The sequence below is a fragment of the Solanum tuberosum genome, unplaced genomic scaffold (assembly GCF_000226075.1).
Source record: "Solanum tuberosum cultivar DM 1-3 516 R44 unplaced genomic scaffold, SolTub_3.0 scf00003, whole genome shotgun sequence".
Lineage (NCBI taxonomy): Eukaryota > Viridiplantae > Streptophyta > Magnoliopsida > Solanales > Solanaceae > Solanum > Solanum tuberosum.
Window position 1 is genome coordinate 880,072 of NW_006238929.1, and position 16,345 is coordinate 896,416.

Below are 16,345 nucleotides of genomic sequence, written 5' to 3' on the forward strand. Positions count from 1 at the left end.
TAGATGTGTTCACAGATCATAAGAGCCTCTAGTAGGTGTTCAGCCAAAAAGAGTTGAATCTTCATTAGAGGAGATGGCTTGAATTCCTCAAAGACTATGACATGAATGTGCTTTACCATCCTGGTAAGGCTAATGTAGTGATTGATGCTCTTAACAGACTGTCTATGGGTAGTGTAGCACATGTTGAGGAAAGAAAGAAAGAGTTAGCCAAAGAGGTTTACCGGTTTGCTTGCTTAGGAGTTTGCCTTACGAATACATTAGATGGTGGTGTGATAGTCCAGAATGGAATCTTCATTGGTAGCAGAGGTTAAGGAAAAACAAGATAGTGATCCTATATTACTCCAGTTGAAGGGTGCAGTTCATCAGCAAAAAGTTGAGGTTTTCTCCCTAGGGGGAGATTGTGTGCTTCGTTACCAGGGTCGCTTATGTGTTCCTAAGGTGGATGAGTTGAGGCAGAAGATCCTTATAGAAGCCCATAACTTCAGGTATTCTATTCATCCAGGTGCCAGTAAGATGTACCGTGATCTATGAAAAGTCTTTTGGTGGAATGGTATGAAGAGGGACATAGCAAACTTTGTGGCTAAGTGTCCTAATTGTCAACAAGTTAACGTAGAACATCAGAAACTAGGAGGTATGACTCAAGAGATTAACATTCCTATATAGAAGTGGGAAGTGATAAACATGGACTTCATTACGAGTTTACCTCATACTCGCAGACAACATGACTCAATTTGGGTGATAGTAGACATAGTTACTAAGTCCGCTCACTTCTTGGCTGCAGAGACTACAGATTCAGCGGAGGACTACGCTAAACATTACGTCAATGAGATAGTCAGGTTGCATGGGGTTCCCTTGTCTATCATCTCAGATAGAGGTTATCAGTTTACCTCTCATTTCTAGAAATTATTTTAGAAAGGTCTTGGTACACAGGTAAATCTCAGTACAACATTTCATCCACAGATGGATGGAAAGGCAGAGTGTACCATTTAGAACTTAGAGGACATGTTGAGAGCTTGCGTGATCGATTTCAAGGGCAGTTTGGATGATCACCTACCTCTCATAGAGTGCGCCTACAGTAACAGTTACCATTCCAGTATTTAGATGGCCCCTTATGAGGCACTTTATGGGTGTAAATGTAGGTCCCTGATTAGTTGGTTCGAAGTAGGTGAAGCAGCCTTGATTGGGCCGATTCGGTTCATGAAGCTATGGAAAAAGTTCAGCTCATCAGAGATAGACCTAAGACTCCCCAGAGTTATCAGAAGTCCTATGCAGATGTGAGGAGGATGGGCTTAGAGTTCCAAATCGATGATTGGGTTTTCCTGAAGGTGTCACCTATGAAGGGGGTGATGAGATTTGGCAAGAAAGGGAAGCGCAGTCCGAGATATGTAGGTTCTTACAGAATCCTGAAAGGGTTTGTAAGGTAGCTTACGAGTTAGAGTTGCCAACAGAACTAAGAGTGGCTCATCTGGTCTTTCACATTTCCATTTTGAAGAAGTGTGTGGATGATCCGACATCAATAGTACCATTAGAGAGTGTGCCTGTAAATGATAGCCTCACCTATGAAGAAGTGTCAATTGAGATTCTTGACCGTCAGATTCATAGGTTGAGAAATAAAGAAGTCTCTTCAGTAAAGGTTTTGTGGAGGAGTCAGTTCGTAGAGAGAGCTACTTGGGAAGCAGAAGCGGCCATGGTAGGGCTCGTGGATGGACTACCCCGAGAACCAGTAGCATTGGCTAAGAACCACGACCCACTTGATGGGCCGTGGTCCCCACGACGGACCGTTAGTGGCGTCGTGGTAGGCCTCCGTCAACTCTTAAGTCAAGGTCATTTAGGTCTATTTCCTATGCGTTGGGCCCCTTAAACTACGTCATTTAGTGCCTAAACTACGTCATTTTACTCGATCTAAACCTAATAACTTAGTCTGACGTACCCATAATCCTCATTCTCCAAAAATCATCCAAACTTGGAGAAAAAACACGTCGATAAAACCTCCCAAGAACAAGCAACAATATTCTTCAAGGTTCAGCCCTGTAATCCAAATGATTTCTCTGTGAATTTTGTCAGCATGTATGTGGGATTTCACTAGTGGATTCCTTTCATCCACTAGGTCCCTAGAATTCAGTCAGATTCTTGATTCTCCATATCTTGTATATACCTAGGGTTTCTAAAACCTTGGAGAATTGTTGTGATTTAGTTGTTATAGTACTCTTTATCGAAATATCATGTTTTCTTGGAAACTTTGCGTAATTTCTTGCATGAAACTCAAAACCCTAGTTTGTATGAATTATTTTAGTTCATGAATTATACTTTCTAGGCCAGTTAAACATATAACCATGCTTCAGTTTTCGAATGTTACATTGTCAGTTCCTAAATGTTGCATTCTTAGATTTGCATGTCAGAATATTGAGCTATCTAGTATTTCAGTTATGTTGTGTTAGATACATATTCAGTTGGGAGTAGGTTTAGCACCAAGTTGGACTAGGGATTAGCGTACCCTTATAGTCCCAAAACTATGTGCCCCCGTAGGTTTATAAGTCCCCTCCGTTGGGCATCATATTTAGTGATCGCGCCAGTCAGTCCTTTATACCCTTGGCAAGGTATATTCGGTCCTCTCGATGTGGCTATACATCAAACTCCACAGTTAGCTCATGTGGTTTTATTTCGGTTAATAGTAGCTCCCATATTCAAACTCTTAGTGCATTTGACAAGGTTTCAACTTTAATATCAGTTTATAGTTCAACATGTTTTCTTCATGATTAGCACTTGGTCATTGCATTCAGTTTAGTTCATTTTAGTTATACTCCAGTACATATCTATATCTTGTTCCAGATTATATCATTGCTTAGCTATACTTTGTTCAGTTCACATTTATTTGTTCAGCTTAATATCTATATCCTGCATGCTCAGTACATTCCAAGTACTGACGTAGGTTCATGTACTCAGCATCCAGATCACACATAGATCGTTCTCGATCCGTATTCAACAGCTTTAGTGGTGAGTGCTCATATTTCGAGGACAATAGACATGCTTTTCATTTCAGTCTTTACTTTCAGTCTTCAGTTTTTTAGAGTTAGCTGGGGGAATGTCCCAACAACTCTAATCAGTTAGAGGATTTTCAGACGTAGTAATAGAATCAGCTTAACTTGTTAAGTTTATCTTTTTGCCGTATTGAACTCTTAGTAAGTTTTGATAAATTCAGATTAGTTGGTTATTCCCCATTTTCAGTCATCTACTGGTTTAGCTTCCGCATAGTATATGTTTTACTTAGATATGTTATAGTATGCTTATTATATGCCAGACACAGGGTTAGCTTGGGGTCACTCGTGATCCTAGGTCACGTGTTTCATCAAGGGGGTAGCCTCGGGGCGTGACACTTAATATATTAGTCTCTACTTATATAATTCTTAGTTTGCATAAACATGTGGTTTTGGATGATAATTTTAAAGTTTAAATTATCTAAAAATAATTTTTTGATAAGCATTTATGTAAAACTTGACTTATAAATTTATATTTTGTAAAAGAAAAAACTCATCTTTTTAAATTTTATAAAAATGATTCATGCTCGGCATGAAGATATTATTTGTACCATTTAAAGAATTGTATTAAAGAATAGTTAGTTACTACTGTTGTTGACTAGAGTATCTTTATAAAATTATGCGTATATATAAATTTGTAAACACAAATAAATTACCAATTTTCAAAAAAAAATTATAAACACAAATATTTATTTATAAAAGAAACATGGAGATATGTGATTTATCAATGCGACACTTTTTTTAGGTTAATACTGGAGCTACCAACTCCTTTTTATTCCATGTCATAAGTTTGTATAAAATAGGCAATAAAGCCAGAAAATGAAACAAACAACAAGACTAGAATGGCTTAATCCACTAAAAGACCCCACTTGCCTTTATAAGCAACACCCTAAAATATAGTGTTACCAAATTGATCTCTTTCATATTTTGGTCTATGTCTTCTCTTGGAGTTCTTTCCAATTCTACATTTCTCTTCCTTTTGCTATGGATCATCAACACTTTCCTCTTGAATGTCTTGATAACTATCTTTCTCGGCTCGCAGAGGTTGTCTCCTTTTACATCTTGATCTTCTTTCGTTCTAGCTTTGAACTCTAACTTACTGTTTCTATTTTGTAGAGATATTATCATGTGGATGCGGTGAATTCCATGGTGGTTCTGATAGAGGTGTCTTGTTTGTTGATTAAGCTCGTAACTCTCTGTAAGTGGCGCTTCTCCTTCTCCGTTTTTCCTTTTTCTGTTGTCACACCTCTAATTGCCTCTTCTTCAACTAAAGTGGCAGTGGAGATACCAAGATATTTGTGTTGTTTTTTCCTCGTAGAGTTCTTTCTCAACATTGATCTATGAATCTCAATCTGACTTTTGGGCCCTCATTTTTTGCTAGAGAAACTTTTGTAAGCTAACATAGAGTTTAGACTATGCAGTTTAGTGCTCACAACTATGCATGCCTAGTAATGACAAAAAGACTTTATGTATATATCATAGTTGTGAGATTTGTCAATGGTCGTTCCTTTGTAATTATGCTTGCTCATATTGTTGTTAAAGACTTCTAATCTTTCTTGTTTTAATCCTCAGTGTTGATATCTTTGATTTGTCTGTGTTTAAAATCTTTTTGAACTCCACTGTAACTGTTAAAAACTGTGCCATTATGTTATCTCATGCTTTTCATATGTCTTATTTGCCAACTTGTTTGCAAATTGATTTTCTTCCCTGAAAACATGTTTAATTTTGCATGTAATTCCTCTAGTAGTTTCTGAATTTCCTCCATCTCTTATGTGTGTTGTCATTCTACTCTTCATTCTCTTCTAATCATTTTTAAGCTTAGTTAATCTGTTTCTATAATCACATTAGTCACATTGGCTTTTTGGCAGTGTTGTAGCATTTTTAGTATAGTCCTAGTTTCAACCTCCATGCTATCTCTTGCTCCTATTCTTTGTGCCTCTAGATATACTTAATTCCCCTGATCATTCCTCATACAAAAGTTGTATGCACTTTCCTCTGGATTGCCTCTACTTGCCCCCATCAGTGTTGCAATCTATCCAACCCAATTACAGTCTCTTCCATGCTATAGTATGATAATGCAACTTTGGTTAGTATGTCTTTAGCACCGCTAGAAATTTATCCCAGTTTTATGGAAATCTAATCCATGGGTATATAGTCTTGACCAGTTTGATGACAATGTCTTGGTATTGTTGTTATAATGTCTCATAATATATCTCTTTCTCGTATCTTCTAGCATTCCTTCTTTTCCATAATTCCCAATTCAGTATGGACGAGATAGCCTGGTAGACAACTTTCAATTTCAGCTTGGTCGAAGACTCCAACCACTTTGTGATTATATGTTGTAGTTAACCCTCCATTTTGATACCTACTGTCACTCCCCAAGTCTCATTGAGACGGACAGGCACACAATGCCCTAAAGGCCCGAGAGAACCAACTTATGACTTGTTCTTATCGTACATGCAACTATGATAACTATAAATCTTTGATAAGTATAGGTCAAGTACCTTGATAAAAGACCAACATAGATAGGCCCAAAATAAATGTACATGCTAGGCCGTTGAAGCCTTAATTACTAGAAACAAGACATAACCACACTTTACTTTGACATTTAGTCCTCAAAGCCTCTAAAATATAGACACTTGGCTTATAACATGACAGGACCCCATCATACCCCTTAACTAATATATAATTTCAAATATATACTAGATACTCAGCATAGCCCTGAAACAACCTGGAACTCACCAAAGGTCGTTGAGTATCATATGCTTATATTGAGAGATTCTATTAGCTTGAGTACATGTACCTGTGGCATGAAAGCAGCATCCCCTAGGAGGGACATCAGTACAAAAGAATGTACTCAATATGTAAGGCATAAAGTAACCATATGTAAAAAAGAGATCAAGTGAAATTAGGTACAAATGCACAAATATTATGTATAGATAAGGATAAGAGACCACACTTGATTATACTTGTGGAATCACATACCTTACATTCACCTTGGCTTATACTTGAGGAATCATGTACATTACATTCACATTTGCTTATACTTATGGAATCATGTACATTACATTCTTTGGTTATACTTGGGGAATCATGTACATTACATTCTTGACTTTAGTTTACTCATCTTTTCTTTCTAGAATTGGTAGCATGTGACACAATGACCAGCTAATCAGTGGTAGGAGAGGAATACCCATGCTAGGCATTTTAACCCCTGGGATGCGGTCCTCATAAATATACAAATCGGAATCGACCCATGCTAGGTTTTAGCCCCTGGGCTTTAACACCTCAAAATCTAGTAGGCTAAGCTAGAGCTAAGTGGGAAGTCAAGAACTAGAGAAGATAGCCTTGGCACCCTCCACGAAGGTCCACACGGCTCGTGAAGGGCACCATAGCTCGTGGTGGTGCCCATGGACCTAGGCAGTGAGTGACCAAAGGATGAACACCTCCCACGAGAGCCAAGATGGCTCGTGGTGGTCACCACGGATCGTGGTGCCACTCGTGGTGGTGAGGCAGTAGCTACCCCTAGGCTTCCCAAAATAGGACCCTCCCCACGATCCACTAGATGACTCATGAAGGCCTTAACAGGACGTGGGAGGGGTCGTGAAGATGAGATAGACTCTTAGGGGTCAAGGAGTGGCTGCCAAGCTATTGGTCCAATACCACGATGGGGACCATGGCTCGTGGTAGGCACTAGGGCTCGTGGAGACCCTCGTGGAGATGGACAGTGCACTGTTTAGTTGAGGGGTAAATATGTCTCTCCGGTTTGAATTAGATTAGAGTTAGGTCATTTCAACCAAGCCTAAAACACCTATATAAATGATTTTAACCCTTAAACTCACCCATTCAAGTCATTATTTCCAAAACCCCAAAAGAAATCCCAAGTTCTTCTCTCAAATATATCTTTCTCTAGAACTTGAATAAAAAGAAAGAGTTCAAGCTAGGATCAAGGTCAGGTCTCCAATTCTCAAGATTTTATGGGCTTTGTTATCAAGGTATGATGGATTTTCATCCATGGATCCCCTTAAGATTCCCCAATTGAGAAGTAGAAATTTCTTAATTGAGTTAGGGCTTCTTTTAATGTTGTGGGTATTGATGAATGTTGATCTAAATGAGTGGATTATGATTGTTTATGCTTGAATTGAGTAGATTCAATGATTTTAGTATTAATTTACATGTACCTATGCCTAACCCATGATTCTAAAATGAATTTGATGTAGATAGGTTCTATCTCCATAAAAGGGGAAATTTAGGATTTAAATGTATTCATATAGGATTGATATGGTACATTATAGATTGTTTGAGAGTGAATCATATAGACATGACTTACTTGAGAGTGAATCATATAGACATGAATTATGCTTATTAGGGCTTTGAGAGTAAAGCTTATATGATGAATGTTGATTATTAGATAGAATTGTTGTGGAAGGATTTACCCACATGATTTACCCTTTCAATGAATGAATATATGAATGTGAAAGGTTTTAGCAAGAAAAAGTCGAATAGACTGACCTACGAGCAAAAGTCTTGGAAGAGTGAGCGCAGGGAAGGATATTTCTTTTAATCTATTTGGCAAAGCAAAGGGAGATATGGATCCAGCTACCACTGAAAGACTTTCTCAAATTAATCAAAGAATTCTAAATGTTGAAAATGAAAGACATAGAATGATTCTAGGTTGAAAGGATTGCTCAACTAAAATGAATAAAAGAGTTTATGGACTATGATAGATAACACTTATCTTGGATTAGCATAATGTGATGCTTTATCCATGATAGCTTGACTTGGTAAGACAAGACCATTTCATGGTAGCTTGGGTTAGTAGAACTCATGATAGCTTGGATTGAGCAATAGTACCCTTCCAATGGTTAGCTTGAACTAAGAATGATAATGTGATTTGCATGGTAGCTTGACTTGGTAAGGCCATACCATTTCATAGTAGCTTGGATTGAGAAATAGTACCCTTCTTTGGATAGCTGGGACTTGCATGATAAAGTGCTTTCCATGATTGTTTGGACTAACATAATGAGGTGATTTTCCTTGGTAGCATTGAATTGGTAAATAGTAACCATTCATGGTAGCTTGAACTGGCATGATGAGGTGCTTCTTTATAGTAGCTTGGATTAGTAAAGTAGTACTTTCCATGGATAATGACTTAACTTGGATTGGTAAGATGATATGCCTTCCATGAATAGTAGGAATAACTAAGGATTGACTACTCTTCAATCAACTTAGCATAGTTATGATGAAACAAGGTTACTTCAAGGAAGTATCGTAAGTATGTTTTAAGATGATATATTTGCTATGATATTTGATTTAGCTTGGATTGTTGCTTGAGTTGCCTTCCTTGATATGTATGACTAGATGTGGATGACCCAAGTCTTGATGAAGGATAAGTGAGGTTACTTCAAAAAGTGTTCCTCTTATATTATGATGATTTATGTGCATTGATTATGCTTATGACTTATGTTGTTATCTCTTATGATTATGTTGATGTTTATGCAAGTTATCATATTTAGTACAGGTTTGTACTAACTCATAGTCTTGCCTACATTTCTTATCCAAATATTGGGTCCGGCAATATCGACTCTCATTAGTGTGGCTAGGATCATTGTAGAGCAAGATTTGAAGATTGGTGAGTCCTCATAGCATTCGAGGATTTGACCACCATTTCCTTATGCTCTTTCATTTTATATTTTGAACTATTGTATGGGTTGTGTCCCAAAGATATTCATGTTTTAGATGGTTTGAGACAAAGTGTATTAGACTTATGCTTCATTTTATAAAGACTATGATTATGTTGAAAATGTTTTAAATTTCCGCTAAATCCTATTATCTTATGTTATGAAAGCTAAGTGGCTTGTATGAGGCCTCTCGGGGTTTTGTACGCCATGTCACATCTAGGGGGTACCCCTGGGTCGTGACAAAATTGGTATCAGAGCCAGGTTTAGAATGGTTCTAAAATGTCTCAAAACCACGTCAAGTAGAGTCTTGTTCATAAGTGTGAAAGACGCCACATTTATGAATGAGAGGCTACTAGATGCTTAGGAAACTTCACTTCTTCTTCACTCAAAAGTTGTGCGATAGAGTTTAACTCTATAAGGTATTTCTCCTAATCCTTACCCCATGGTCTTCAGGAAATGACTACTACAAGGGCTCATGCTAAAAGGAATAAGGAAGACAATGGGAATCAAGAAGCTCTTCCCAAGATCTTGAAGCTCCGGTCGACCCTACGGCCAAGAATGTGACTAATGTGGAGTTTAGGTCGGCTTTTCAAGTGTTGGCTCAAGCCGTGATGGCCCAAGCCAATAGGGAGGTTTTAGTCCCCGTGAACCCGAATTTGGGTACGACGACTTCTAGAGTGAGGGATTTCACAAGGATGAACCCTCCAGAATTTCATGGGTCAAAGGTTAAGGAAGAACCTTAAGAGTTCATAGATGAGGTCTATAAGGTGTTAGCTAGTATGGGAGTGACTCCGATGGATAAGGCAAAATTAGTTGCTTATCAACTTAAGGGGGTTGCTCAGATATGGTTCCACCAATGGAAAGAAGCAAGATCGGTAGAAGTGGGTCCCATGGAATGGGAAAGGTTCAAAAATGCTTTTCTTGATAGGTTATTCCCTCTTGAGATGAGAGAGGCTATGGTACTTGAGTTTATTAATCATAGGTAAGGTAATATGAGTTTTAAGGAATATGCTTTGAGGTTCACTCAGTTGTTGAAATATTATCCATCTATAGTAGTCGACCCTAAGTGGAGAATGAGTAAGTTTGTATTGGGTGTGTCTGATTTAGTAGTGAAAGAATGTCGTACGGCTATGCTTGTCCATGACATGGATACTTCTCTTCTTATGGTTCATGCCCAACAGATTGAAGAGGAGAAACTTAAAGGGAGATCTAGGGAGAAAAAGAGGTATAGAACTGATGATGATAATTCCTCTCATGCAAGGTCCGATGGATGTGGTCATCCTAGGAATCAACAAAGGTTTTTCGAACAAGGTTCCTCTAATGCTCTTAGGTATAATGAAGATAGAGCGTCTATAACACCCCGTAGTTAGTAGACCATCTAGGGCTAAGTGTGAGGGCATCAAGAGCCAAGGCAAAGGGCAAGGGCCAAGGCCCAAGCCAAGGGCTATGCCAAGGGCCAAGGCTGCCCCAAGCTTATGATACACTACCTCAACTCCACAACCACCACCACGGCCAGTGGTGAGGACCACAACTCTTGGTGTGGTCCATAAAGGCAAGGTAGTAGCTCCCTTAAAGCTGCCTCGAAATGGCTCACCTTCACGAGCCACTTCACGGCCAGTGGTCAAGACCACGACTCGTGGGAAGGCTCGTGAAGGTGACTTAAACTTGTGGAGGCAAAGACCTCATGGCCAAGCTACTGGACCATGGACCACAAGCAGTACCATGACCAGTGGTGTGGACCACGGCTCGTGAGCCTCGTCGTGGTACCTGGCACCATGCTGCCTAAGTGAGGGAAAAATGGGAAATTCCTTTTTAAGTTATTATTAAGTATGGTCATTTTTTATGGTCTTAGTACACCTATATAAACTATTTTAAACCTTAACCACCCCAAAATTAACTCATTAATTCCAAAACCCTAAAAGATCCCAAAGTTTTTCCTCTAAAAAATTCTCTCTCTAGAAAACTTAAGAAGAAGAAGAAGAGAGGGTCAAGCTAGGTCAAATTCCTCCAATCTTCCAAGCTTTATGAGGGATTTTTATTCAAGGTATGATAGCTTATTCGTCCATGGATTCTTCCATCCATGGAGCCCCCTAGAATTTCCCAATTTGATGAAGATTTCCCCAAATCAAGTTAGGGTTTCTTCAATGTTGTGGGTTATGTTGTATGTTGTATGTTGACCCAATTGAGTGGGTATTGATTGTTTATGATTGAATTAATAGTGAATCATCATATTATGATGAAATTACATGTTTTCCATGGCTAACCATAGTGTAATTGATGAAATTGAAGTAATGTGGGTTTATGCCTTGTGAAGGGAAATTGAGGATTTATAGATGATATAGAATTGATGATATGTATGGTAATTGTTTAAGAATTAAATTATATAGGCATGAATTGAATTAGAAATAATGTATAAGTGATAGATCATGACTTATAAGGCTTGAGATTGAACCTTTATGATGATATATGACTAGAATCACTTAAGAATGAAACATGTGATTAGAATGCCTTGGAATCTAGATATGTATGATGATTGTAAGAAGTAAAGCTTTGAGAGTAAGGCTTGTAGTCATGAAGTTAGAATTCTAGGGCTTTGAGAGTAAAACTAACATGTTGAATTATGCTTGTGATGGCTTTGAGAGTGAAGCCTACATGAGAATGATAGACTAGTAGATGTCATTACCCACCTCATCTACCTTATGAATGTTTGAATGTATAAAGTGATAGAATCACTTGAAACATGGATTGGTTGTCAAGGACATCCCTCCATGAGTTATGAGTTAAGTAAGGCTTAATAACTAGTCTAAGGGGTGTATGATTGGCCCTAATGGATATTGACAATGAGAAGGAAGTTCACACATAGTCGGGTTCGGATCTCCAAGAAGAGAGGATGATCACACCTAGTTGAGTCCGGGCTTCCAAAGTAAAAGGGGAACTCTCACATAGTAGAGTCCGGGTTTTCCCATAGGTCTCATGAGATGGAAGCCTTCACATAGAGAAGTCGGGGTTTCTAGTAACAATCTCCTTATCCAATGAACTAAAACATACTTGAAAGGGTATCTCCAAGTGTTCAAAAGCATAATGAACTTAGACCTGCTTAATGAAGTATCTCATAGTGTTCAAGATAATAAAGAAGAGGAACTAAGTTGGACTTAAAAAAGTACCTCCTAGTGTTCCGATGTCTTAAAAGAGGGATTAGTCCTTAACCAAGAAGCAAGAATATGGGGACCTAAAAGTGATACTTAGTATGGATAGGATTATGGGGTCTTATTCATGCATTGCACAAGTATGACTTAAGGTTGCCTAGAAAGTGTTTCTCTTATATGATGTATGTTTAGATAGGATTGTGCTATAGTTGCCTTCCTTGTTATGGTTGACTAAAGGTGACAGATTCCATTTTCTATGAGAAGTAAGCTAAGGATGGGATCCTAAGATGATAATTATGATTATGATGACTTAAAAGTTGTACTTAGTATGGGTGGGATTATGGGGTCTCATCCATGCATTGCCCAAGTATGCTTTGAGGTTACTTGAGAAGTAGTTCTCTAATGGTATGAAGGACTAAGGGTTGACTAATGTTTATATGATGCCTATGTTGGAGACTTGGCTTATGATTATGATATTGTCTCTTATGCTTATAGTTTATGTTTCTTGAAGTATCTCTTATGATTATGACATATGGCTTATGTTGAATAACTCTTATGTTATATTCTTATGATGTTATGCTAGCTATCATATTTAGTACTTTTGTACTAATGCATACTCTTGCCTACATTCTCATCAAATGTAAGGTCTGGTGATTTTGAGTTCTATTCTTTAGGATAGGTTTCTAGAAGAGCAAAGATTGAAGACTTAGTGAGTCCTCATAGCATCGAGGATAAAGTCACCATTTTCTTTATGTCTTTCTTTTATGTTTTGAGACTATTGTATGGGCTGTGTTCTAAGAGTTATTCAAAGTTGCATTAGATGGTTTTAGACAAGTGTAGTTAGACTTCTGTTTCTTTTATAAAGACTTCGATTGTATGGAAAATGTTTTAAAATTTCTGCACTTTTCAATTATCTTATGTTATGATATGCTAAGGGCTTGTATGAGACCCCTTCGAGGTCAAGTACGCCATGTTACATCTAGGGTGTACCCTTGGGTCGTGACAGTGTCTAACGCTAAACAACAATAAATTAGTCGTGGATCCCTATTGCCTACTTGTGCTAGGTGTGGAAAGAGGCACAAGGGTAAGTGTCTAGCCGGCACAGAGGGTTGCTTCAATTGTGGTGAAAGTGGTCTCAAAATAAGGGATTTTCCAATGATTAAGGCTAAGAGAAGAGAGGGTAAGCAAGCTCCTCCTAGTGGTTCAGGTGCAAATGCTCCAAAGCAAAATAAGTTATATGCTCTTCAGGCTCAAGGTGAACAAGAGTGTTCTCCAGATGTGGTTACCGGTATGTTGAAAGTTTTCTAACTTGATGTTTATGCTTTATTAGATCTCGGTGCTACCTTATCTTTTGTGACACCAATTATGGCTATGTGACTTGATAGGACTTGATATTCTAGACTTTAATGTTATTCTCGGTATGGATTGGCTGCACTCTTGTTATGTTTCTAATAATTGTAGAACTCATGTAGTCAAGTTTCAGTTCCCGAATGAGCCTATCCTAGAGTGGAAAGAGGAAATTCTACACCTAGAGGTCAATTTGTTTCTTATATAAAAGCTAGATGGATGAATTCTAAGGGTTTCCCTTACCACCTAGTTGGAGTGAGGGAAATAGACTTTAGTATTGACCAACTCTAAGAAACTAGTTATTTTTCTAAGGTTGACCTTAGGTCGGGTTACCACCAATTGAGGGTGAGGGATGATGATTTCCCGATAACGGATTTTATAACCCGATATTGTCATTATGAGTTTTGGTTATGTCATTTGGTTTGACTAATGCCTCGGAGGCATGTAGGAATTTCATGAATAGGGTGTTTAGATAATGCCTAGATATGCTCAGTTAGTAGACTTCTCCAAGGGTAGTGTTATAGTTCACCATGTTTTAGAATCATCTTGTGTGACGGATGTGAAAGCTTAGTGATGTCTTGATTCGACCTTAGTTATATTGGAAGAAGCGATACTTAGAAAGTCCGTTGAGGCTTTTTCCCAATGGGGAGATGGTGTCTTGATAGCAAGGTCGTTGTGTGTTCCTAATGTTCATGATTTGGGTTTACTTGAAAATCTCACCCATGAAGGGTGTAATGAGGTTTGGTAAGTAAGGGAAGCTTAGTCCCTGTTTTGTAGACCTATATTTGATCTTGAGACGTGTTGGTAAGGTTTCTTATGAGCTTGAGGTGCCTAGTGAGTTGGCATTGGTTCATCTAGTTTTCCATGTCTCTATGTTAAAGAAGTGTGTTGGAGATCCAACATTTATAGTTCCCTTAGAAGGGTTGGGAGTTAATGAGAATCTCTCTTATTAAGAAGGACCAGTTGAGATTTAGTTGAGGGTGCTACTTGGGAGGTCGAGGCCGATATGATATCCCGATATCCTCATCTTTTTCCTTCTACTCCTCCTCTAGCTTGAGGTAATGAGTTCCTCATGGTTTGTTCTTTGCTTTGGTGTCGTGTGTTTTAGATATTCCAATGATTTCCTTTTGTATGCATGTTCATGAAAAACTTGTGTTTTGAAAGAAAGTGAGTTTATATGATTGATTTTCCTCATGTTGTAGTGCATTAAGTATGAGTTGCCTATAGACTTCATAAGATGAATTGATGAAAATTCCTTAGCTTGGAGTTGAGAATTACTCTTTGGATGTATGCTTTTGAGTAGAGATTGCATATAGGCTCCATGAGATTGTGTTGAGCATGTTTTTAGCTTGAAGATGATAGTTCCTCCTTGAACATGAGATGTTGAAATTTCATGCATATTGGGTTGCTAGATGTAGTTCCTACCTCCCTTTGGATGCATTGAGTATGTTTAGCTTGTAATTGATGTTTCCTCCTTGGTTGTGTGCATTTAGATGAGTTGCATGCATGATGGGTTGCTAGTCTTGAGTCGTTTCCTTAAGAGGTGTCTAGAATTCCATTCGAGGACGAATGTTCCAAAGGGGGAGATAGTGTAACACCTTGAAATCTAGTAGGCTAAGCTAGGGCTAAGTGGGAATTCAAAAACTATAGAAGATAGCTTTGGCACCCTCCACGAAGGTCCACACGGTTTGTGAAGGGCACCACGGCTCGTGGGGGTGCCCATAAACCTAGACAGTGAGTGACCAAAGGCTGATCACCTCCCACAAGATCCAAGACGGCTCATGGTGGTCACCACATATCGTGGTGCCACTCGTGGTGGTGAGGTAGTAGCTACCCCAAGGCTGTTCAAAATAAGACCCTCCCCACGAGCCACTAGACAGCTCGTGAAGGCCATGACGGGTCATGGGAGAGGACGTGAAAATGAGATAGACTCTTAGGGGTCAAGGAGTGGCTACCAAGCTACTGGTCCAAGACCACGATAGGGACTACAGCTCGTGGTAGGGACCAGGACTCGTGGAGATGTGTAGTGCACTGTTTAGTTGAGAGGTAAATAGGTCTTTTCAGTTTTAATTAGATTAAAGCTAGGTCGTTTTACCCAAGCCTAGAACACCTATATAAGTGATTTTAACCCTTAAACTCACCCATTCAAGTCATTATTTCCAAAACCCCAAAAGAAATCCCAAGTTCTTCTCTCAAATATTTCTCTCTCTAGAACTTGAAGAAGAAGAAATAGTTCAAGCTAGGATCAAAGTCAAGTCTCCAATCCTCAAGTATTTGTGGGCTTTGTTATAAAGGTATGATGGCTTTTCGTCCACGTAATCATTTTACCCGTGGAGCCCCTTATGATTCCCCAATTGAGAAGTAGAAATTCCTAAATTGAGTTAGGGTTTCTTCTAATGTTGTGGGTATTGATGAATGTTGATACAAATGAGTGGATTATGACTGTTTATGCTTGAATTGAGTAAATTCAATGGTTTTAGTATGAATTTACATGTACCCATGCCTAACCCATGATTCTAAGATTAATTTCATATAGATGGGTTCTATTCCATGAAAGAGGAGATTGAGGATTCAGATGTATTCATGTAGGAATGATATGGTACATTATAGATTGCTTGAGAGTGAAGCATATAGACATGAATTACTTGAGAGTGAAGCATATAGACATGAATTATGATTATTTGGGCTTTGAGAGTAAAGCTTATATGATGAGTGTTGATTATTAGATAGAATTGTTGTGGATGGATTTACCCACATGATTTACCCTATGAATGTATGAATGTGAAAGGTTTTATCAAAGAGAATGATTCTAGGTTGAAAGGCTTGCTCACCTAAAATGAATCAAAGAGTTTATGAACTATGATAGATAAGACTTAGCTTAGATTGGCATAATGAGATGCTTTATCCATGATAGCTTGACTTGGTAAGACAATACCATTTCATGGTAGCTTGGTTAGTAGAACTCATGGTAGCTTGGGTTAGTAGAACTCATGATAGATTGGATTGAGCAATAGAACCCATCTAATGGTTAGGTTGAACTAAGCATGATAAGGTACTTTGCATGGTAGCTTGACTTGGTAAGGCCATACCATTTGATAGTAGCTTGACTTGGTAAAGCCATACCATTTGATGGTAG